General features: G+C 35.8%; 1 protein-coding gene across 5 annotated transcripts in view; it reads left to right on the top strand.

Moving 5' to 3' along the window:
* CCDC178 (coiled-coil domain containing 178) overlaps positions 1 to 26,253 on the top strand; it is a 516,828-nt gene that overhangs the window by 305,015 nt on the left and 185,560 nt on the right. The window lies entirely within an intron of this gene.

Raw genomic sequence — 26,253 nt, 5'->3', positions numbered from 1 at the left:
TCTTAATACTGTGCCCTTTTCTTTGTGCCATGTTTTCTGTAACCTGTGGAAGACTATAGTGATATTTTAATAAGGAGAATAACTTATTCAATAGATTTTACATGATAAATATATTATGCTTTTGTTAAAAAAAAATATGGATACCTTGATATTTCTTGTATAACTCCCTCTAACACTCCCAAGCAGCTCAGGGGATAAGGGGAAAATAAGATTTTCTATTACTTCCATTACTTTAAATGGCAAAAACTGCAATTACTTTTGCATCAGTCTAATATTTAGATATTCTTCTTTCTCTGTTTTAGGATGTTTATATGTTTGCAAAAATTGAAATAAATGGTGAAATGCCTGCTTTTTTCATAAAAATGTTTAATATCATTCTACAGGCCCAATATCCAGTCTTGATACATCTGCTTGAATTCTGTTAATATCACTTACTTCTTTCTTTCTGTTATCAAATTCTTTCCTAATAAATCATGAATTTTCCCTTCCTATTTCCCCATCCACCAACAATCAGTTTCTAATAATCAAACTCTTAACTGCATTTCTGAGCCTTACACATCTGAACTCTAGACTGCTACTTTCCATTACTCCTTTTCTAGTCATCCATTCTATGTAAAACCCGTTTACTCTTCTCTCTTCCTCATTTTATTCTATCATGATACTGTATTGTTCAAAATTCCACAGTGGCATACAATGACATAAAAAAGAAGTAATAGCACTTTCTAATGCCATGGAGGGGCTTTCCATGTTGCAGTATGGAGATCCCTCATCCTTGGCACAACTGACATCTTGGGCTGGATAAGCCTTTGTCATGAAGGGCTTTCTTGTGCATCGCAGGCAAGACACATTAGACACCAGTAACATCCCTCTAGTTGTGACCACTAAAAAGTCCCTGGGGATTTTGCACAGGTAAGGGAAGGGCAAAATTACCCCAGTTGAGAAACACTGTTTTTCATCCACTTTTGTCTTGATTACAGTCGTGTTCAGCTGCAAATACCCAAACACCTATTTAACTATAGTTTAAAGAATAGGCTTTTATTTGTTTGTTGTTATATATTTATAGGTGTCTGTAGGTGAGCATTTGCTGGGGTTAGTACAGTGGGTCAATAATGTTAGGACTAACATCTCTGAGATTCTCTTGGCCTTTCCCTCAGAGTTACTATATGGCTGCTGAAAATTTGGGTATCACATCCTCTTGCAAACAAGAAGAAGGGAGGTGGGGAAATGGGGAAGGGACATGCTCATGAAACTTACATTGGCATCTCATTGAACAGAATGTTGTCTCATGATCAGCATTAATTCCAAGGGAAAGTGCATCTAAAGTTAATCTAGGAAAAGAAGAAGAGGATTGGAAACATGTTGGAGGAGTTGACCCATAGAGTCTAACATGCCCTAACTTCACTTCTTCCCCAGAGGAACTTTCCTCTTTGTGTTTCTTTGGATAAATAATTCTAGAAGCTAAAACAAAATATCCCAAATTTTACTAAGTATAAGTAAATAAATGTTTATTTCTTGCTGAAAACGTCCACTATGGCTAACCTTGAGCAGTGAGCAGTGTTCTGTATGTTCTTTCAGAGATTCAGGTTCTGTTTAGCTTTTGGTTTTGTCTTTTCCAAGGCCTTGGTCTCCCCAGCCAGCTCTTCTGCTTCTGATCTGCAGGAAGAAGGAGTGTGGAGGATTTTGCAGAATGTTTGGGGGCTAGGCCAGAGATACATTTTTGCCATGTCCATTGGCATCTTAGTGGCCAGAACATAGCTAAAAATGCAATAACTAACTATAAGTAGCCCGTCTCTATCACCTGCCCCAAAGAAAGTATTTGTTTCCATGTCTCCCTTCTATGTGCTTTTCTGAATTTCAATCGCCCATACCTTTTCTTCTTTCTGGATGTATTAGTCTGTTTTCATGCTGCTGATAAAGACATACCCAAGACTAGGAATAAAAAAGAGTTTTAATTGACTTACAGTTCCACATGGCTGGGGAGGCCTCACAATCATGGCGGAAGGCAAGGAGGAGCAAGTCATGTCTTACATAGATGGCAACAGGCAAAGAGACAGCTTGTTGAGGGAAACTCCTATATTAAAAACCATCAGATCTTGTGAGACTCATACACTATCACAAGAACAGTGCAGGAAAGACTCGCCCTGATAACTCAATCACCTCCTATGGGGTTCCTCCCATGACACTTGGGAATTGTGGGAATTATAACTCAAGACGAGATTTGGATGGGACATAGCAAAACCATATCATTCCATTCCTGGCACATCCAAATCTCATGTCCTGACATTTCAAAACCAATCACGCCTTCCCAACAGTGCCCCAAATTCTTAACTCATTTTGGTATTAATCAAAAGTTCACAGTACAATGTCTCATCTGAGACAAGGCAAGTCCCTTCTTCCTATAAGCCTGTAAAATCAAAAGCAAGTTAGTTATTCCCTAGATACAATGGGGGTACAGACATTGGGTAAATACAGCCTTTCCTAGTGGGACAAATTTTCCAAAACAAAGGGGCTACAGGTCCCATGCAAGTCTGAAATTCAGCAGGGCAGTAAAATCTTAAAGCTCCAAAATGATCTCCTTTGACTCCATGTCTCACATCCGGGTCACACTGATGCAAGAGGTGGGTTCTCATGATCTTGGGCAGCTCTATCCCTATGGTTTTGCAGGGTACAACCTCCCTCCCAGCTGCTTTCATGGGCTGCTGTTGAGTGTCTGTGTCTTTTCCAGGCACACAGTGCAAGCTGTTGGTGGATCTACAATTCTGGGGTCTGGAGGATGGTGGCCCTCTTCTCACAACTCCACTAGGTGATGCCCCAGTAGGGACTCATTGTGGGGGCTCTGACCCCACATTTCCCTTCTGCACTGCTCTAGCAGAGGCTCTCCACAAGAGTCCCGCCCCTGCAGCAAACTTCTGCCTCGACATCCAGGTGTTTCCATACATCCTCTGAAATCTAGGCAGAGGTTCCCAAATCTCAACTCTTGACTTCTGTGCACCCAAAGGGTCAACACCACATGGAAGCTGCCAAGGCTTGAGGCTTGCACCCTCTGAAGCCACAGCTAGAGCTGTACCTTGGCCCCTTTTAGTCACAGCTGGAGTAGCTGGGACACAGAGCACCAAGTCCCTAGACTGTGCACAGTGTGAGAACCCTAGGCCTGGCCCATGAAACCATTTTTTCTTCCTAGGTCTCCAGGCCTGTGATGGGAGGCCCTGGAGACATGCCCTGGAGACATTTTCCCCATTGTCTTGGGGATTAACATTTGGCTTCTCGTTACTTATGCAAATTTCTGCAGCAGGCTTGAATTTCTTCTCAGAAAATGGGTTTTTCTTTTTGCACTGTGAGGCTGCAAATTTTCCAAACTGTTATGCTCTGCTTCCCTTATAAAACTGAATGCCTTTAACAGCACCAAAGTCACCTCTTGAATGCTTTGCTGCTTAGAAATTTCTTCTGCCAGATACCCTAAATCATCTCTCTCAAGTTCAAAGTTCCACAAATCTATAGGGCAGAGGCAAAATGCCACCAGTCTCTTTGCTAAAACATAGCAAGAGTCACCTTTGCTCCAGTTCCCAACGAGTTCCTCATCTCCATCTGAGACCACCTCAGCCTGGAATTTATTGTTCATATCACTATCAGCATTTTTGTCAAAGCCATTCAACAAGTCTCTAGGTAGTTCCAAATTTTCTCATATTTTCCTGTCTTCTTCTGAGCCCTCCAAACTGTTCCAACCTCAGCCTGTTACCCAGTTCCAAAGTCGCTGCCACATTTTGGGTATCTTTTCAGCAACACCCCACTCTACTGGTATCAATTTACTGTATTAGTTTTCATGCTGCTGACAAAGACATACTAGAGACTGGGAAGAAAAAGAGATTTAATGGACTTACAGTTCCACATGGCCTCACAATCATGACAGAAGGCAAGGAGGAGCAAGTCATGTCTTACATGGATGGCAGCAGGCAAAGAGAGAGCTTGTGCATGGAAACTCCCGTTTTTAAAATCATCAGATCTTGTGAGACTAATTCATTATTACAAGAACAGCACAGGAAAGACCTGTCTCCATAATTCAGTTACCTCCCACTGGGTTCCTGTTATGACACATGGGAATTGTGGGAGTTACAATTCACGATATAATTTGGGTGGGGACACAGCCAAACCATATCACTGAAATTCCTTCCTTTCTTTGTCTTGTTTGTGAAAATTCAAAGTTTTCACTATCTCCTGCTGAAGATTAGGGGACTGTACCACTTCAAGGCAACTAATTACTCCTTCCTGTGAAACTGATGTCATGCCATGATTGGAAGAAGGGCTTTGGAGTCAGACAAAACTGGGTTTAAATGATGATATGCACTAGTTTTATAAACTTGTCCAAGTTTGACTTCTGTGAATCTTGGATATCTCATGTTTTAAATTGGGCCAATATTAAATTATGAATGAAATGAAATAAAGCCCTTGACATAGCACTTAACATACAATTTGCAAGAAGTAAAGATTATTTTTTAAAGCTGATCTTCTTAAGCAGTTACTACCTATGCTATGCATTGGGTAACTAGTTGAATATCACATTTTTCTTTTCTGTTAAATTCATTAGTTCCCTAGGCAGCTATAAGCAGTCCTCCGAGCAGGAACTATGTCTTACTACTGTTGTATGGAGGAGGCACTGACGAAGAGACTGGGAAGTGAGGCCTACTTGTTACTTTCTCCCTCGGTGCAGGCTGATTGACCATCTGGAAGCTATAATAGTAATACCTGTATCTCATGAGGTGGAGATGCCCTTTTCTTTTTTCCTCACAATACAAATACAAAGTTCTTCTGTGCTTTCTCATGTAGATATACATAAACATTAATAAGTAGTTGACATGCAAAGAATTAAGTATCTGATCTTCAGCAACTGTGTATTTCTCGGAAGTTTAGAATGCTAGCATAACAGAGCATAACATTTATACACCAAGGCTTCACATTTACCAGTAATGTTTGGTGGATGTAAATGACAATACCTTTATACCTTTCACATAAATTTCCCCCTTTTGAACTCATGTGAGACTAGGCTAGGCATTATTATTTCTATATTATAGATGTGCAACTTCAAATTCCTTGAGATTAAGCAACTTGCATAAAAAATAAATGGCTAAAGAATATATCCTAAATGTTTGCCTTGTCCACTTTCCATTACACTATTGAATTACAGAGCTGTTCAATTGTAGCCTTACATAGGAAAAAAGCCCTGGAGCAAAATACATGGGACCTATGCTCTGGATATGGTTTCTACTAATTGCCCGTGTGATTGTGACTTCCAAGTCTTGCACCTTCTATTTGGCCAGTAGCTATGTCTGTGATGGTAACATTCTTAATTTAGCTTATGTATAAACAGGGATGCAGAAACTAAATCCACCTGATTTGCTATGGAAATTGGTTGTCTAAAGTAGAAACCACATATCCATTAAGAAGGAAGTCTAGTAAATTAGTTGATGCCTGGAAATAATTGCTTTTCTAGATGGGCTTATAATGGATTTATGAAGTATAAATAGAACATAAAACAAAGTTACTTAGATAAAACATGGGAAGGCTTTGAATCTTTGCAGACATAGAACAAATGTCAGCTCAGATAGACTAGGTTCTCTTCAAAGAGTAGAACCAATAGTTGTAGAAATTTATAATGGTGTAAATACACAATTGCTAAAATAAAAATTTACATTAGTATTAATATTAACCTATTTAAGGGTATTCTTTTTTACTTAATTCCTTATACAATCATTTGTTATGCCTTAGACTATATTTTATGAAATCAGTTTAAACTATAGAAAAACAATATATTACTTGCTTTTTAAAAAGTGTTTGCATGGCAATGACAGTGCATAATAGATGCTTAATGAATGCTTGTGAATGAACTGAATAAAATAATGAAATGTGTTCCATTGAGAGACTAACATTTTGATTTCTTTCATCATTTGTTTGCATTGGAGCGGAAGTAGGAATATTTCAGACTTCCAGATTGAGCTCTTTGTCTTTCTTCTCTCTGGCTGTCACTCTCTTAACTCTTTCTTTTTGATTTAAATTGACCCAAGCAAAAGTATGTTACTTTAATTATGCCTCTTAAATTATATTTACATTGATATGGGATCAGGGATATTGCCTGTTTGTTCACTTGCTCAGCACTATGGCCTCAACCCCTAAGAGATAGCTTGGCACCTAATAGGTGCTTAACAATTATGTCTTCATGAATAAATAGATCACAGATAATTTTTAAAATTTATTTCCATTTTTTCACTGGCCCCTTGACTCTTCTCCAACAAATTATATGAAATAGAGTGAAAAATGTTCTTCAATAATATGTGTCTTCAAGATTATTGAGACCAAGTTATTTTTAGAAAAATAGGATAGCACCAAATAAAAAATGTAAAATTAAATTTTACTGAACTTGAAATTTGTAAATTGAGTTAAACAGTGTGCCTTATTTCCAAAATGAGGTCAAACTTCTTTTAACAGTCAAATTAAATAACCCCAAGTCTTCATCCTGTGGGCCACACATATATTATTCTTCTGTCCCTAGGGTCCCTGTTGCTCTATTGCTAAGTCCATTATTGACCCTTGTTCCCAAAAGCTTCATACTTAGGCCAAATAATCAACTCTAGTTATTCTCACCCTGCAGAGAGAAAATTAGAAATCTGATTCATTCCCTGGAGAGCTCTCCAGTGCTTCTGCTACCTCATAGTGTCATTATGGAAAATAAGCATTCCTGAAGTCAGAGGTAGACATCTTCTAACTCCATGCTTATCAAGACAGTCACCAATACTTGGTCTGATGATTTGCTATTCTTGTAGTAGTTTTTCAAGGTACGTGGGGAGAAAGGGAACATGTCATTTCACCATATTAAGCCCCGTTACATTTGTTCCACACTACAGTAGGTCAGTTCTCTGCCAACATTCAGTTCTCTCGCTTCTCAGCTCTTTGTTTAAGCTCTACACAGTCATTTCCCCTCTGCCTGCTCAAGGTCCCACGGAGGCTGGGTCAGCCTCTGCCTTGAACTTGCTCTCCAAAATAACAACCCAGGATCAGATTTTCCCCTTCCTCATGGTGAGTTTTCTGATCTTATTTGCTAGATTTATAAAATAGTCATTTGTACAGACTGGTATATAAATTCTAAAGGAATCTTTCAAGTTTGCTATAATAGACAACAAAAATCAGTTACATTGGATCACAGGCTCTGTAAACAAGAATCTGTGTCTATTACCAGAAGAAGGATATGGGAAACCTTGCAGGGCAAACCAAGAGTCAGTCTGTCACACGGGGTAAATGTCAGGGTCAGTGCCGTATTCTTCCCGTCAGCAAGCTAGATGGGCTACCCAAAAATTGTTGAAATTAGGCAGATTTTTAAAATGAGTCATGCAAAGTTCAAAACAAGTTCATTCAATAGCATTGGTGAAACTGCTCATGCAATCAAAGATAGCTACCATATATCTGAAAGTTATCACATTAAAGAAACAGACTAGATCAGTTACAGGTGGTTATCACTTTGTGATTTTTACTTTCGTCTCTTAACTGTATATATTTCTATGTAATTCTATGTAATTGTGTGATGATAGTTACTTTTGTATCAGTAAAATCTGGGATAGCTTCTTTTTTACATCTAGTGCTAGACAGATCAAATTGGTTTTTGATACGTTGCTGCATGATACTTAAAAATCAGACAGATTTTAATTTATATTTTTATGTCTCCTTGTAAAATACATTATTTTTTTGTGTGCCATCTAAATGATCTTACCAAGCTTTGCATATTTGTTTACCAAAACCTTGACCACTATATTTTTAATGAAATAAAATTTTAAATTTAACATTACCTATGCAAATTGCCTTTTCCAAGTTTAACTTTTACTGTGCCAATAAATCCAAGGTGCTCTTTTTTATTATTAATGACAAAATTAATAAATATTTTAAACATTTTCACCTTCATCTTAACTTCAATTTATATTTCTATATTATTTAGACAAAGATTATAACTTCAATTCAGCATTTAGGGCAACTGATAAATATTATATTTACAAAAATGCATTTTAATTTTATTTTTTTCTGAAATACTGCTCCCTTTTTTAATATTCCATTTTAATGGAATATCAATTTAGTTTTAGGTCCAATGAAATACTGAATTAGATCACTACAAATTATGGACTGAGAAATTAAGGAATATCTTTTGTTCATTTGTGAAAAACAGCACTTGCTCATTGGTTTGCCACCAAGAAGTCCTGATTGATCTGACCATGCTGGTATCTTCTCCTCTGCTAATGACAGAGAATCTTATGTGTGAAAACTCAATCTTTCACATGTACATTAAACTAGGAACAAGTTTTTATCCTAAACAGTGATTATACAATCTGATACTTATGTGCTGTTTAATAAATATTAGAAGGAAAGAAGAAAGGAAGGAAAATGGTATGGGCGAAACAAAGGGACATTTTGGTCATTTCTAATACAGGATTTAAAAACACAAATCTTGTTTTGAAAGCAGTGGCCATTTTCTTAAAACTCAGCTACGAAAATGTAACTCTTATATGTAGATAGAATAAATTACATATTTCAGTAGCTAATAGTGAGCATTCTGTAGCTACTACTAATTTTTCTCAATTGCAATAAATTTCCTGATCATTATTATGAAATTTCTCAAAACATTTGAGATAATTTGGGCTGCAAGATTGTAATTACTGTTTTTAAAACTGCTATTTGTAGTCACATGTTGAAATAGGCCTGCGATCTAAGCAGATGTTGGACACAATCTCTTCATAAAGTAATTTTCAATTATCCTAACCCCCAATTATGAACATTCATAAATTATGGAAAAGGTACTCCTTAAGCATAATAGGAATATTTTTAAAACCATATGTTTGAGTAGAATATTAAAAACTAATAATAGATTTATAGGTTCTAAAATTACTATTCCTGAAGACCTAAAACTATTATATAATTCTTCTTGATAACTTACCGCTCAGGTGCACACTTTGATCTATGAGTTTCTAGCATTTTGTACATGTTCTTTAAATTTTTTTCTTTTCTTTTGTAATTGCCTGCAGAATTGATTAGCTTAAGTCTAACATGCATCTAAGGGGACAAAATCATCATCATTTCAGCCTACTTAGTGATTTTCCTCTTTGCTGACATCATATGAACTACTCTTTTCCAGAAGTGTATCTCAAAATCTTGAATCTAGTGACATCATATTTCATTATATGATATCTACTTACTTTTATTCAAAGCAGAATTGAATTAGTGTTTTCTGATCATTACAGGAAAACTTCCCAGAAATTTTAGACAACTAAGAATACAGCCTTGCAATCATTGCTTTGAAAACTCCCATTCATAAATAGGCATATATTTAAATACACTAAGCAAAATGATCCTGTGAAATGTGGCTTCTTAGAGCCTTAGATTAGGGCTCAGAAGACTTCATGAGTTGTCTACGGAGTTTACTGGGCAATTTGGGCGTGTCATTAATAGACTCTCTAATCATTGAAATATAAAAAAATTTGTAAAAAAATAGATACCTCACATGCGTGTTGTGGAAATTGATTAAAGAAAGATTTAGTGACAGTTTCAATTTAGAAAAAGGTCAAAGCATATATCACAGCAGGCCTTCAGGGATAGATACGTTTACAGTAGTTTGAAAAATTATTAATTTATTTCTATAAAACCTAGAGAACACTAGTTAGGCATGATCAAATTTATGTATTTTCTCTTAAACCTGGCTTCATTCCTCAGTTTAAACTAGAATCAGAAAAAAATTAAATGTCTTTAAAAATTCTATTAAAAGATTAATAATCTATATATTTAACTCTATAATAACATACAAAGTCATTTTGTCAAAATATAAAATATTTTTCTGCTTATTGAGCATTTCTCACAGACGTTTTCGATAACATTTCAACATTTCAAATGAAATCATATCTGAGCTCTCTCTGAATTCCCTATAATAGCAAAACTCCTTCTTCTCAGTGCTTTTGAGATTTATTCATGTAACTCCCATTAGAGTTAATTGGAGTTACTAACATAAATTCTACTTGCTCCAAATAGAGAATAGGTTTCTTTAATGTTGTTTTTATTTTTTAATAAGGTTAGACTTAAAATAGAATCTTGTATACAATGGTCTCTTTTGCCTTGGGAAATTAAAATGCCTTTAACAACTTTTAGGGTTAGGGAATTGAAATCTGTTGCAAAGTTTTCTTAATTCTGCTGTATTACTACATCATCATTACAAATTACAATTGGTAATGAAAGAAATCGGAAAGTAAACTATAAAAGCATTTTTCCAGCAAGCCACCACTATTTACATACTGTTTGTAGTTTTATTTGTGGAATTACTCTGTTAATGGTATATTATTAACACTATTTAGGAAAAATTGTGTTTGTTGTTCTTAACAATAAAGAGGAAGAAACAGATATTATATATCGAGAGAAAAGTACCATTTCAAATGAAAAGAAAAGCCTACACCTCATTTTTCATGAATGCTGTTTATAGGCAGATTCTTTTAAATTACCTTTTAAAATATGATTGTTAATAAATATTAGTCATTTAAACTATGGATAATTTTATAAGTGCAAATATTATTATTTAAAACACTTGAAACCCAGTCTTTAAAGAAAAAACTTGGTAAATGCTTTAACCAAAAGAAAAAACAACGTAATAGATAGATGTTTGTCAGTTAAAGAAGGTTTAATTAATAGACCAATGAATTTGCTTTCAATAGTGCATAACCTCTTTTAGATTACAGGAAAACATTCTTTCATGTCTAGTACATTCTTGAAAAGTCGTTTGTAACTCGAACATTTCAAAGAGGATATGCAGCGAATTAATTTCACCTTAACTTTTTTTCATTTGTCTTCCTGGAGATATTTCCACAGAAAACAACTTATTTATCACAGAATAATTCAATAAAAATATACTCACTTTACTCATCTATCACCCTGCTAATATTTTTATAAAGCCATTAAAGACCATTTACACAATGAAAGTGTAGATGAGGTCAGGAAGTTAAAAGTCATTAGAAAATGAGACTAGGAGCAGTTCTAAAAAGAGAGAGATGTCTTAGCTACACGAGTAGCACCAAAAAAACAAACAAACAACAACAAAAAAAACAAATATAACTTTGAATTTTGGGGCAGCCTTAACAAAAAAGAAAAGGTGAATTTTATAATTCTGTTTTGCCCCAAAAGGAGGCACAAAATGTATTTAGAAATATAAAAAGTTAATATTTGTAAATAACCTGACTTGGGCCAGGAATTATATTTAGTGATTGTCATGGCTAGGTCATATAATCTAATGTGGTTTCATGTTATATTATTATTATTATATTATTATATTATATATATTATATTATATTATTATTTACTGTTAAGGAAACTGAAGCTCAGTAAGGTTAAGTAATGCCAGAAGTTTACATACAGCTAAAAGTCTTCCAAGTTAATATTCATTTCTCTGAAACAATCATTCAGGGCAACAAATATTCTTTTAATGTTTAAATCCTATAAGAAATGGCATAATGTTGGTGGGTAAGTATATTAAAGACAGAGAATCATGCCTTTATTATTTCAGAAACCATTATATTCATAATTCTAAGATAATTATATTAACTATATGATACTTTTAATAAAATTTTTCTTTTTCCATAACAAAACATTACCACTTTAATTTTGAAATTGTCACTTTTATTGTTCTGAATTTTGTTACTTTCATAGTTCTGTTTGGGCATGATTTTTTTCATTTTTCCTTTTGATGAGTTTATAACGAACAAGTATTCAAGTATTTTAAAATGGAACTTTTTCTAGTTAATAGCTATATTTACAATACATTATCTTGATATAATTTAGCTGTGCTGCATGTAGAAAACTGATTTAATACAGAAATAAAGTTGAGAGCACCTACAGTAATCGATAGTTTAAATGACCTTTTAACTTTCTGTTGAATATTTTCAGATAGAAAATTAATCATCATGAATTCTATCATTAAAATTCTATTCAATAAAACATCAATGAAATAATTTGGAAATATGGCTCCCATTAGCTCACAGCTCCACACTCAACTCCTTATATAATAGGCACATTTTAATTTTTTCTTGGTTTTGTAAAGGAGATAGGGTGGTGAAGTGGGAATGAAGCACCTGCCTTATTGCTAGTGCCTTCCCCATCCCAGCTAAATCAATGTTGAATAAATATTTAAATTTACGCTCAAATTTGCTGACAGCCAGGGCAAAGGAAAATTGTAATAAATTGTGTAATTCCTTTTTGTCTGAGGAAAAGAAACACGCAGTTCGTCTAGAAAACATATTGAAGAGGGGACAAAATATTAGCCTGCGTACGTCACCTACCTGTCTGATAGCCTGTTAAGCTTGATAAGAGGAAGTACATATTTCTTGCTAGTACAATATATCAGAGACAAACCAGGTCAAATGTTTGCATTAATCTCAGCCATGGTAATTAGTGAACACAGTGATTTTTATTAGTCTTAATTTCTTGATATTTCTACCAAGAGAATGCCCCCTGGGGCAGCACAGCACAGTGTGTTTAAACATGAGCTTGGAACCTAACACTCTTGGTTTTTAGACCTGAGTTTATCGTATGCTAGCTGAATAACCTTGGGAATTTATTTTACCTCTCTGAGGCTTTGTTTCCTTATGTGTAAAATAGTTATAACAATACTACATACTCATGTATTTTTTGTGAATGTTAAGTCAAACTACATAATAATTTAGTACAGTGCCTAGCACATAAGGTTGCAATAAAATTGGGACAAAAATTTTATAAATGTTTGCTTATAAGAAAAATCTGAAAATCTACATTTTAATAGTATTCTAAGAAAATGAAAATACTACAGTTGTTAAAAGATGTATTCCAAAAATTACAATCTGCTATTTTTTACAGATATTTTAAATTATTTAATCTCACCAATCTCACCAAAACTATCTTAACTTTTTCTTTTAATCCCGAAATCCTTGCTCTTCGGTAATGACTTTACACTTATGTTTACAACTATCTGAATACATAAGTCTATCTTAAATGAAATTTAGCTATGCTATCAAGTTAAATATTACACTGCCAAAAGAGCATTAAATATGAATCCATTTCTCTGTGAATTGTGAACTCATATATTTAATCCAGAATTAAAATTCTTGATGTACTTGCAAATAGCTAAAATATTTTACAAGAACATTACTATAATTTTTATATTATGAAATATACGAAACAGTAAATTTTCTATGAAAATAGACTCCAATGCAAAGTAAAGAATGAAACAATGAACAAAAATTGACTTAAAATTCCTGAAACTCAGAAAATGACTAGAATTTGTTATTTTGGATCAGCTTTTGTCTGATCTGTTAAAATTGTAGCAACTACCCATAAGAAAATGCATTATAGATCACATAATAGTATATTTGCAGAAAACCAGTATATAAGTCTATAGACAAAATTGATGAAATGAAATCCAAATTCTTTACTATTTTTTTTTTTTGCTGGAACATTATTATATGGAATTTTTCTAATGGGACCATATCCAAGTTGTAGCATTAACAGATGGGATCCTGTTGGGGTTCCACATTTTTAGTTATTTAGGACTTTAGTAAACAGTGATTTTATCCAGTATGTGATTGGAACAGATGTGATCTTATCAGGGTTCCACTTTTTTTCAAGGGCATAAAATTGCCATGATTTGCTGTACAGTGCTGGAGTTTACTTTTTGTGGTTTTAGAACCAGAGTCCTTTTTAGCCAGAATTTGCCCTTGGGTTCTAAAACATCATAATAGGGAGTTAATGTTTTATTCTCTATTAATCCCATTAAATCCTTTTAATATTAGAGCATGTGTTGCTTTATAGCATTAACTAGTGTCTTGCACTCAACAGTATTTTCACAGTTTATGACACTGCTTAGGGCATTAACAAACAGCTGTTTGAATTAAATGAGCAGTTAAGGACCCTGTTCATTAACTCAAAAGTTTCATGTATTTTTAATTCCTTAAATCTAATGGTATCATCACCCTCCAAGAAATCTATCTTTGATTATAATTTGCTCTGACCACTATTGGTTATGGGGGAAAGTATTATTGTTTTTGAATATGAGTTATACTAGGGGTGGGTATCTCTAATGAATCTTAACTATCTCATAACGGTTTCATTCTTATGGGATATAAAACTTTAAAAGTTGTTTACGGCAGTTGTGTTAAGATTTTCTCCAATTTTGGTTACTGATGACTTCATTTAGCTAATGTAAAGAGGCAGTTGGAACAGAATTATTTGCATTTGAAATGGTGCAATCAGAGGTTTGAGACTGACTCATTTACAAAAAAAGAAAATTGTATTTGGACAGTGACGGATTACGTGATGCAGTTCCTGGTGTGGGGCAAAATGTTAGTCACTGATTTCTCTCCGTGTAGAGAGATTGTGCCTTCCAAAGCTTCCTTAGGGACTTCATTACCTTCAATTCAATCACAGTCATGGACATCTCGACTCAGTAATTTGAAGGGAAGTAATTAAATAAAAAGGCAATTTTAAATTAATGTGCCTAGGATTCTAAATAAGCTGCATGAGGGCCAGATTCTTAGTTGATTCATCCTATACTCTAGTGTTCTAGTCAGGCCCCACGAAATTCAGGGCCTTTATTGTGCTTAGTAGGTGCTAAGTCTTTTGGAGAGAATAATTGGATGCTTTAATTAAGACATTTTTTACCTGTTGGGTAAAACTCTTCCAGGTTTCCCACAAATTGTCCCATAATTTGATCTTCAGTTCTTTTAATTTTCCCTAAAGGGTCTGTAACTCTTAGAGGAATTTAGTTCACAGTTGTTTAATAATTAATTAAAAAGCATTATAAAATAATCAAGTGGGATATATGACTTTGCCATCTTAACAATCATATTTACTTTTACTCAGTGCAGATGCCAAGGATTGACAATGTCAGTGTAGAGATGTTGTTTGTGTAGTAACTGAAAGGAATGGGATAAACTAAGAATGGCTCTCTAACAAGAAGTAGAAAACTACCTCTTCCTGCTCATTGCCAGAAATTGAATCCACATTTCTCCCGCCTTAAGTTAGAAACAGACTTAATGAGAGCTGGATTCCAAGCCTGGAAGTTTTCTCCAAATCAGTCTGAATTGGCTTGAAATTCATAACTGCCCCATTTTCACCCATATTGGATGGCAGAGGGCACCTTTTCCTCCTCTGCTTTGCCTCAGAATATCTCTGTGGGCTTCACTTCCTCCCTTCCAAATCCTTCATCCAGAGATAGTGGGTGACTGGAGGGTAGTTCAGATAAACTTTGAAGCAGATAGGGTTGTTTGAGGATTCCTCTCCAAACTTGACTACTAAATTTGTAAACAGTATCAGAGATTTCCTTTATTCTCTCTACTGTTAAAAATACCAACTGATCAGGGCCGGGCGTGGTGGCTCACGCCTGTAATCCCAGCACTTTGAGAGGCCGAGGAAGGTGGATTACGAGATGAGGAGTTCAAGACCAGCCTGGCTGACATGGTGAAACCCTGTCTCTACTAAAATTACAAAAATTAGCCAGGCGCCGTGGCAGGTACCTGTGATCCCAGCTACTCAGGAGGCTGAGGCAGGAGAATCGCTTGAACCAGGGTGGCAGAGGTTGCAGTGAGCCAAGATCGCACCGCTGCACTCCAGCCTGAGTGGCAGAGTGAGACTCCATCTCAAAAAACAAACAAACAAAAAAACCGATCAGTTAAAATATGAAGCTATTTATGGATATTTGGTCTTTAAGTATAAAATCTTATAAAATCTAGAAATGTAGTCTGAACTCTAAGAGATTCCATTCTTTTCATTATACCAGAATCTTTAGATATGCTTAGATATGCTGCCATTGGTAGTGTTACTATGAAAGTGATCTCCACTAATATTTTAGGAGTCCACAGAGAATCCATACATTCAAATGAATAAATATCAGAAAGTTTATATTTTTAAATAACTGAAAAGGGAGATTTCAACATATAAAAGCGAATAAATCTAAAAAATAAAAACTTTAGTATACATAGATATCTATACACACATATATACATATTAAATATAAATATTTGAACAACACAGGTTTTAATTGCAAAGGTCCATGTATATATATATATTTTGTTGTTGTTGTTGTTGTTGTTGTTAACCAAATGCAGATAAAAAATACAGTAGTTGCAGCCAGGCGCGGTGGCTCATGGCTGTAATTCTAGCACTTTGGGAGGCTGAGGTGGGGATCATCTGAGGTCAGGAGTTGGAGGCTAAGCTGGCCTACATGTAGAAAGCCCGTCTCTACTAAAAATACAAAAAAATTAGTCAGTGTGGTGAGCATTCCTATAATCCCAGCTACTTGGGAGGCTGAGGCAGGAAAATCACTTAAACCCAGGAGGTAGAGGTTGCAGTGAGCTGAGATGGTGCCACTGCACTGCAGCCTGGGCAACAGAGCGAGACTCTGTCTCAAAAACAAAAAATAAAAAATAAAAATAAAATTCAGTGCTTGCAAGACATGAAAACTGCGCATACAGAGGACCAGCTTTTCATATACCTGAGTTCCACAGGGCTGACTGCAGGACTTGAGTACAGGTGGATTTCAGTATATGCAAGGGGTCCTGGAACCAATCCCCTGAGGATACCAAGATGCCAAGATACTAGAATTTCTTTAGTATAGTTTGGTATATATATACATATATTTCATATATTACATGTGTTACACATATATATTTATATATATTTAATATGTGTGTATATGTAATGTGTAGCATTAACATATACATACATATACTAATTAAATATATTTAATATATACACATATACACAAAATATTAAATACATACTAAATATACCAAATAATACTATATATATATACTGTATATAATACTACAATTATATACATATTCTACATACTATATATATACATATATATAAATATTCTGATTTCTTGTCATCACTATTTGAAATCCATCCATCTCTACGGTCACCATCCAAACCAAGTTACCATAATCACTTGCTTGAACTAGCCTCCTAATTGGTCACTGCATTCACACTTGTCTCCTATTCACCTGGAGCTATTCCTTACAAAGCAGTAAGCCCTAAGCCTTAAGCCAAAAACACAAACACACACACAAAACTAAAAATCTCCTGCCTGGACCTTCAGTGCTGAACATACTTCAGGGGCTTCCCTGGACTACCAAGAGCCTGGAATCTAAACTTCTTAACGTGGCCTGTATAAGCAGGCATTGTGCACCTCTCCATTCAGATCTCAGGCCACTACCCATCCAGTTCTCGTCCTCTGGGACATTAAGCTTCTTTCTGCATCTCAGCTGTGTCAAGCTCTCACCTGAGCACTTCAGCACAAGGCACTCTCTTTCCTGGAAGCAGGTGTCACGTGCTCCGAAAAGCTGTCCCAGCCTCTAGGCCCAAAGCAGGTGTTCCTTTTCAGGTTCCTGTTGCTCTCTTTACTATATGATTATTTGAGTAATTTATTTTTATTTTTCCTCTACTAGAGGGAAGATCTATTTTCTTAACCTCTGGATAACTAGTACCTCACAGCCAGAGGAGACACTCAATAAATATTTTCAAATAAATGAATAAACTCTGCATTTTCTTTAAGAACATAAAAAAGACATTTTTAAGAAAAGATTTTGCACCACTTAATTTTTTGATAAATGATCAAGCATATGTGAAGTAATTTAGGTGTTTTTTAAGATTATCATCAACATTTCCGTATTATTTTTAACTACTCTTTAAAACCAGTTAAGTGATGATTACACTCTTCTTCTGGAAATCTAATATTTATCAAATAAATAACTGGAGATTACACTTTTTTGTGGAAATCTAGTTCTTACTAAAAATTTTGCCTGGTAGCTATCAAATGTTGTGCTATCATTTTATATACCCCTGAATGTATTAGCTTCTGGTTTTGTTCTAGTCTGAAGTGCATTATATTATGCAAAATCCAGAACAAAATTAGAGGACTGCAGTGTGTCTGAAGATTACAAAAGTAGGATGAGATATTGAAGCCTTCCAGCCTGAGAGTGTAAACTGGGAAATAGATACCCACTATTGTGCTAGGCATTGCCAAGAACAGGAAAAAAAAAAAAATCTCCTGGCAACAGGTGCTGAACACTAGTATCAACGCTAGCATCAAGCAAATGTGTGCAGGTGGAGGTAAGCGGGCACAGCTGACACTGAGGCATAAACTAAGGGGACCACAGGGACCATGTCTCAGAAATCTACTTCCAGCGTTGGCAGATACTAAAACCAATGCACATGCGTACAAGTATCCTTATTTCATTGTTTTACTTGTTTGCACAAGCCTTTGTATACATAAACAGTTTATAAATGCTACTGCTATTTTGATAATAAATAGCATACTCTGACACAGCCATTGTGGAGAAAAGCAAATAACAGGTCAATTAAGTAACCTCCCATTTAAGGAAAATGTTCTTTTGCACGTATTATGAATTATTACCTCAATAATATCCTTCAGTATTATCCTTCAGTAAATCACCACTGTCAAAAGTTTTGAAAGAGAAAGAAGATACAAACAATTTATATATCTGAAAGTAGAGATGAAAAAGGGAAAAAGCTAGAAAGTAATTAAACTAAAGTTAGTTATCATTACTCACAAATGTTCTAGGAAAACTAGTATTAGTAACTAGAAAATAAATAATTTAGGAGCTTTTGGGGAAAGACTGTATGGTATCAGCTATTTATTGGCACTGAAATAACAAGTAAAGAACTCATCTTTTGTTTTCGTACACATAAAACCTGTGGAAAGATCCCCATGGCCCCGGAATCAGGACTAACAGGTCCTGGGCTGAAGGGTTCACCAGCAGCCATGAGACCAACATTTGTTATCAATGAGACAAGTGCGGAACTGTTGTTCCAAGGCTGTTGCTGTAAAACCATAGTGCATTGTAGTTTGTTGGAGGTTAGTAGCACTTGTTAATTTGATCAAGGCTGAAGTTTACGGAGGATAAAGTAAACAATGCAAACTGCAGACACCATCAGTTTCCTATGGGCAGTGAAGTGTAGTCTGTTCCATTTACACTTCACAACAACATCTGATGGGCTTTGTCAGTACTGCACAGAGTAATTAAACCTGAAATCAATAGCAGGCATTTGTCATGTTTACAGCCGCTCTTTCTGCTGGGTTAAACTCATCAGTTTAGTGCCGTTCTGTTTTACTGCAGAGACACGCTCCATTATTTCTTCAGGTACAGTTGAGATATTCAGTTACATGCCCAATAGTTTGAATACGACATTAAGATTAAAAGGGACAGGCAAATGGACAGTTTTTGTAATATATTTGCTGATTTTCTTAACTGGTGTTGGATTTCCATTTCCTTCAATCTTTTTATGAAACCCTTCGTGGTCTGAGATAATATATTCCCTTAGCTCCCAAACTGGCAAAAAGGCTCATCTCAAATTTGATAGAATTTGACATCGACTATAACTATACACAACGATTGCTGACATGTTTTTATTTGAAAAGAGTGAAGAATAAGATTCAAAACTGTTGCCTTATTTGAAGAAAATTGGTCTTTTCCATGTTCAATTAAGGATTTGTGATAAAATGTTCTTTTATGTCATTTTTTACAAAAAATCCTCACCTTTCATTTGTTTTGCTTCTTTTTAATTTCTTTTCTGTTATTTTTCAATCATTTAAATGATGTGGTTAGAGCATGGTGGTTTTTATAGTAAGAGAGTCTGTAGTTCAATGCTAAACTTGAATTTGACATACATATTTGAATTTGTATATTTGAAGCTGAAAAGCATGCCCTGGTCCGAGTGTTTCAGTCACTTAATAAAGGCCCTCATTACTCTCATTTTATGCAAATCATCTTACCTTTCTGTAAAGTATTACTTGTCTTGGTACACCAGGGCAAACAGGATTGTTGTAAGAATGAATCTTACTGCCAATTAGTTGGTTATATATAAAACCATAGTACTTTTATATTATTTTTGCATTCATGTGGTATTTTAATATTTTAATACACAACTCTCTTCAAATGTGAGCCTTCTACTAAATGTCAGTGATGATAAAGATGAAACTTAGGGACTATATTCAAGATAATGCTTGAACTCAAAATGGTACCCTGTATGCTGACAGCAAAATATTTGGAGACTGTGATACTTATTCAAGGTCACCGAGCATCTGACTTTGTTGAACTCTAACATGTGTTCTTAGTGCTTCTTGTTCCAGTTAACATAAAACGGGAGCTATTTCTATAGCCAGTACCTATGAGAAATTTGATTAAGACTGTGGATAGAGTGTTTGAAGGACTGTTTCATAGAACACTGAGGCTTGCCCAAAAGAAGTTGATAAGTCACGTAAAAGCATATTAAAATAAGCTAATTAGGCTTGTGAAAAAGCCAAGCAAATTCCAGTCATTAGCTGCAGTTACTTAGAGTGGGTCCACTCAAATTCTCTAGTCAATAACAGACTTTAAAAATAAATTAAGTCTGGAGATAGAATTCCATGCTAGTTGCATTGTTGCTCATTTATTTTCTGTCCATGGCTGTTTGTTTTTAATTCCTTAGAAGACTATGATCTCACATAATTAGGGAATGGAGGGTCATCTTTTGTAGCTTCTCTAAGTGGTGGGAGTATGAGTAACTTTTCCTATTATATTCTTGCCTTTATATAGATTATCTAATTTTAATAACACAGCATTATGCCTGCTATGAAGGCTACATAAATATGAAATGTAGTAAAAATCATGAAAATTCTGCACCAATAATTTCAGGATTTTTATACCTTCTGTCTCTCTATAAGTGCAGGTATCAATATTTCTGGTCTGATATGCCAAGCCCCAGAGCGTCAGTTAATCAATATGACATTTCAGAGAACCCTAAGTCCATGCTACAACCCTCCTCTAAATTCAAGTCAACTTCCATTTCAGTCATCCCCAGCAAGGAGATTACCATGAATAATGCAAGCATTCTTAGCCATTTAGCAAATTTAGCTTTTTGCAAAATGTATATAGTATTCTAAAGTCTACAGGACACTTTTGTATTTATCAGTCATATTTCACTTAATAACAGGGATTCCTTCTCAGAAATCTTTCATTAGGTGATTTGTTCATTGTGTCAACATAGTAGAGTAAGTATACTGATACAAACCTAGATGGTATAGCCTAGTACACACCTAGTGTATGGTATAGCCTATTGCTTCTGGGCTACAAACCTGTACAGCATGTTACTGTACTGAATACTCTAGGCAATCAAGTTTTTTTCTCTCTAAATATACCTAAAAATAGTAAAGGTGCAGTAAAAATATGACATTATAGTCTCAAGAGACTACTGGCCTACCCACAGTGTGTCATTGACCTAAACATCATTACATGGCATGTGACTGTATTTTTCTCATCTGATGCTCACAACTCTGCGGTGAAGGTTCCTGAAATGTAGAAGAAATAAATGAAGTTCAGAGAGGTTAAGTGATTTTCTCAAGATTACGATGCTTTTGGTGGCAATATCTAGCCTCAGACTTGGGTCTTCCAGTTCTGATTCTGATGACTGCTACAGTATCTTGCTACATTCCAAAAAAAAAAAAAAAAAAAAAAAGCCTATAGTGGTCAGAATTCCAAGATAGCCCCTCTATAAGGGTTCAGCCCAAGAAGCAGAATTAGTAGAATATCGATCCATGTCTATGTCTATATCTGTGTCTATGTTGATTTCTGTATCTATCACCTATCCACTTATGTATTAATATATGTTTGTTCATTTGTTTATTATAAAGCTTACAGTATTATGGGGACTAGCTAAGTAAGTCTGAAATTTGTAAGGCAGGCAATCAGGAAGGGAAGATTTTGGGCAGCCTGGAACTCAGGGGCACAAGCTGAAGCTATTGGGCACAGGTGGAATTTCTTCTCTGTCTATGTCTGTATCTGTCTCTTTGCCCTTTGATGCTACCCATTTCTGTTAAGCCTCAGCCCTGTTTCCAAGTCCTTCCAAATGGTTAAATCAGACTCATCCAGATTATCTATGATAATTTCCTTTACTTAAAGTGACTTGATTAATGGATTTAATCAAATCTGCAAAATCCCTTCATAGCAACACCTAGATTAAGTGTTTGATTAACTGAGGAATGAAGACTAGCAAAGTTGACACATCGAAAAATCAGTCACAGTCCACCTCTTGTCAACTTATCACTCATATATGGCTTTTAAAATTATACCTAATTTCCAAATAAAAACAGTCATGTATTACCTAACATGATACTGCTATTCTACATACAACCAAAAACATGTTAAGCCTTTCCCCAGAAAAGTATAAAAATCCTTGAATAGTATTCACTCTTCTTGTTTAATATCCTGTAACTTAAATAAATACTGAGATAATAAAGTTATGTATCACGTTAAATAATTAGAGTAAGATAAGGAAGAAAACAAAAATATTTGGTTATTGTACATATAAACGTATTCATGTCAAAATAAGAAAGAAATCCATGTATCTATTGTAGTCTTCATTTCTGTAGCTGATCACATGATTGGAAATGTTATTTATAGCTATCCTTGTCACCATCCATTTCATATTTCTTTTACCCTCAGCAAGCATCTCAGCTGGTCATGGTTCTTTTCCAGGTGGGTTGACCCAAACCTTTATTTCAGTGGACATAACAATGATTTCATTGTTAATGTACAATCCATTAACAGTCTTTCCTGAATTGAGTTGCATTGTTATGGTTTATCTTTGACTTTAATCACAGAAGATGGGAGTAATAAGAGATGCCTACAGGATTGCCTGTATTTTAGAACTACCTCTCATTACCCACCTTGTGTAACTGCAAGCCAATTTCCCCTTGGCTGTCAAAATAAATCAGCCCAGTCAATATAATATAATGACCCTCATTTTTGCTTGTTGATTGGGAGAGATGAGGAGCCCAAATGGCCTGGAGTAAGTCTCAATTTCTAATTCAGTGGAACTGTCATGTCCACTGGTAGAAGTTTCTTTTTTTTTTTTCTTTTTTTATTATTATACTTTAAGTTCTAGGGTACATGTGAATAACATGCAGGTTTGTTACATATGTATACATGTGCCATGTTGGTGTGCTGCACCCATTAACTCGTCATTTACATTAGGTATATCTCCTAATGCTATCTCTCCCCCCTCCCCCTACCCCACGACAGGCCCCGGTGTGTGATGTTCCCCTTCCTGTGTCCAAGTGTTCTCATTGTTCGATTCCCACCTATGAGTGAGAACATGTGGTGTTTGGTTTTTTGTCCTTGTGATAGTTTGCTGAGAATGATGGTTTCCAGCTTCATCCACATCCCTACAAAGGACATGAATTCATCCTTTTTTATGGCTGCATAGTATTCCATGGTGTATATGTGCCACATTTTCTTAATCCAATCTATCATTGATGGACATTTGGGTTGGTTCCAAGACTTTGCTATTGTGAATAATGCCGCAATAAACATATGCGTGCATGTGTCTTTGTAGCAGCATGATTGATAATCCTTTGGATATATACCCAGTAATGGGATGCCTGGGTCAAATGGTATTTCTAGTTCTAGATGCTTGAGGAATCGCCACACTGTCTTCCACAATGGTTGAACTAGTTTACAGTCCCACCAACAGTGTAAAAGTGTTCCTATTTCTCCACATCCTCCCCAGCACCTGTTGTTTCCTAACTTTTTAATGATCGCCATTGTAACTGATGTGAGATGGTATCTCATTGTGGTTTTGATTTGCATTTATCTGATGGCCAGTGATGATGAGCATTTTTTCATGTGTCTGTTGGCTGCATAAATGTCTTCTTTTGAGAAGTGTCTGTTCATATCCTTCAACCACTTGTTGATGGGGTTGTTTTTTTCTTGTAAATTTGTTTGAGTTCTTTGTAGATTCTGGATATTAGCCCTTTGTCAGATGAGTAGATTGCAAAAATTTTCTCCCATTCTATGGGTTGCCTGTTCACTCTGATGGTAGTTTCTTTTGCTGTGCAGAAGCTCTTTAGTTTAGTTAGATCCCATTTGTCAATTTTGGCTTTTGTTGCCATTGCTTTTGGTGTTTTAGACATGAAGTCCTTGCCCATACCTATGTTCTGAATGATATTGCCTAGGTTTTCTTCTAGTGTTTTTATGGTTTTAGGTCTAACATTTAAGTCTTTAATTCATCTTTAATTAATTTTTGTATAAGGTGTAAGGAAGGGATCCAGTTTCAGCTTTCTACATATGGCTAGCCAGTTTTCCCAGCACCATTTATTAAATAGGGCATCCTTTCCCCATTTCTTGTTTTTGTCAGGTTTGTCAAAGATCAGATGGTTGTAGATGTGTGGTATTATTTATGAGGGCTCTGCTCTGTTCCATTGGTCTCTGTCTCTGTTTTTGTACCAGTACCACGCTGTTTTGGTTACTGTAGCCTTGTAGTATAGTTAGAAGTCAGGTAGCATGATGCCTCCAGCTTTTCTTTTGGCTTAGGATTTACTTGGCAACGCAGGCTCTTTTTTGGTTCCATATGAAATTTAAAGTAGTTTTTTCCAATTCTGTGAAGAAAGTCATTGGTAGCTTGACGGGGGATGGCATTGAATCTATAAATTACCTTGGGCAGTATGGCCATTTTCACGATATTGATTCTTCCTATCCATGAGCATGGAATGTTCTTCCATTTGTTTGTGTCCTTTTTTATTTCATTGAGCAGTGGTTTGTAGTTCTTGAAGAGGTCCTTCTTTCTTTGGTTCTTGGGCCTCTGGATCAGCAGAGTTATGTCATGAGAATGGGAAGCAAAACTTTTGGTAGTGGATCAGTAGGGATAATAGTGAGTGGATCCACTTCCATTTATGCCCCTTGATTTATGCACCAATAAATGGTGATTGTGGGAGAAGTAGCACCATGCATTGGAGGCTGATTTAGAGTAGATATCACATCCTAGAGGACATTGCCCCAGCTCTGTGAGGCATTGCCACCTAGTTGTTATCATAACTGAGTGCTCAAAAGGCCATTCCACTATTCTATCAAGTGCCTGCTTCAGGATGATGGGAACATGATAAAACCAGTGACTTCCATGAGCATTGGCCTATCAATACATTTCATTTACTATGGAGTGAATTCACTAGTCAGAAAAAAATGCTGTGCCAAATGATAAGGCATTCTGTATATCTGTGGTTGTCAGACAGGGGTTACTCTGCTGGCTGCAGTGATTGATCCTGACTACCCTGGGGAAATTGGGCTGCTACTACACAATGAGAATAATAAGGAGGTCCTCCAGGGCCTCTCTTTGTACCCCCATGTCTTGTGATTAATGTCAGTGGAAAACTACAATACCCCAATTGATCAGGATTGAATAGACATCACTCTTCAAGAATGAGGGTTTGGGTCACCCTACCAAACAACTACAACTAGATGAAGTGTTTTATAGCAGGGAAGGCAAGTCCATATCTAGATTAAGTGTCTCTTTCTTTTTTTTTTTTAATTATACTTTAAGTTTTAGGGTACATGTGCACAACGTGCAGGTTTGTTACATATGTACACATGTGCCATGTTGGTGTGCTGCATCCATTAACTCATCATTTACATTAGGTGTATCTCCTAATGCTATCCCTCCCCCCTCCCCCCACCCCACGACAGGCCCTAGCGTGTGATGTTCCCCTTCCTGTGTCCAACAAACGAAGCAGCTTAGTATAATCAACCTGCAACCAGGTAGCTGACTGGTCACCTCAGGGAATGTTGCCATATCAGGGATTCATGTTGGTCTACGTTGCTGGCAGATTAAGGACTCTGCAGTGGCTGTAACCAGGTCAGCTTTGGTGAGTGGAAGTCAATGTTGCTGAGCCCATGCATAACCTCCATCCCATTAATTGCCATAAACACTGTGGCCATTTTGTTCAGAAGCTCATTGGACAACGCCAGGAGTGGTTGAGGAAAGAGGCTAATTCATAATTGACTGAATGGGCCGTCTTACCCACTTGATTTCTAAAATCTTCTTCTGCAGATGTTACCTTTTGGTAAATTTTAATATGAGACACAAATATCTTCATTTTTTCCCCATTCAGAATGGGCAATACATATATCTCTTCCCCAGACCTCCTTTTCATCAATTTTCTAACCATGCCCCTTAGTAGTCCATGGTCATCCAGCCAAACTATTAACCACAACCCATCAATTGATATAGATTCATGCCCCTGGCTTTTTCTCCATCCAGACCAAATGAACAACTAGGTACACTGCTCATAGGAAATGCTGCCCACTGGGGGAATCCTCCTTCACCATTGTTCTTCATGGCTATCCCAGAAAGTGATTGTAGTGCTATAGCTGTCTGCTTTCAGGT

This window comes from Pongo abelii, chromosome 17 (genome assembly GCF_028885655.2).
Source record: "Pongo abelii isolate AG06213 chromosome 17, NHGRI_mPonAbe1-v2.0_pri, whole genome shotgun sequence".
NCBI lineage: Eukaryota > Metazoa > Chordata > Mammalia > Primates > Hominidae > Pongo > Pongo abelii.
This window is presented reverse-complemented; position numbering and strand designations above follow the sequence as displayed.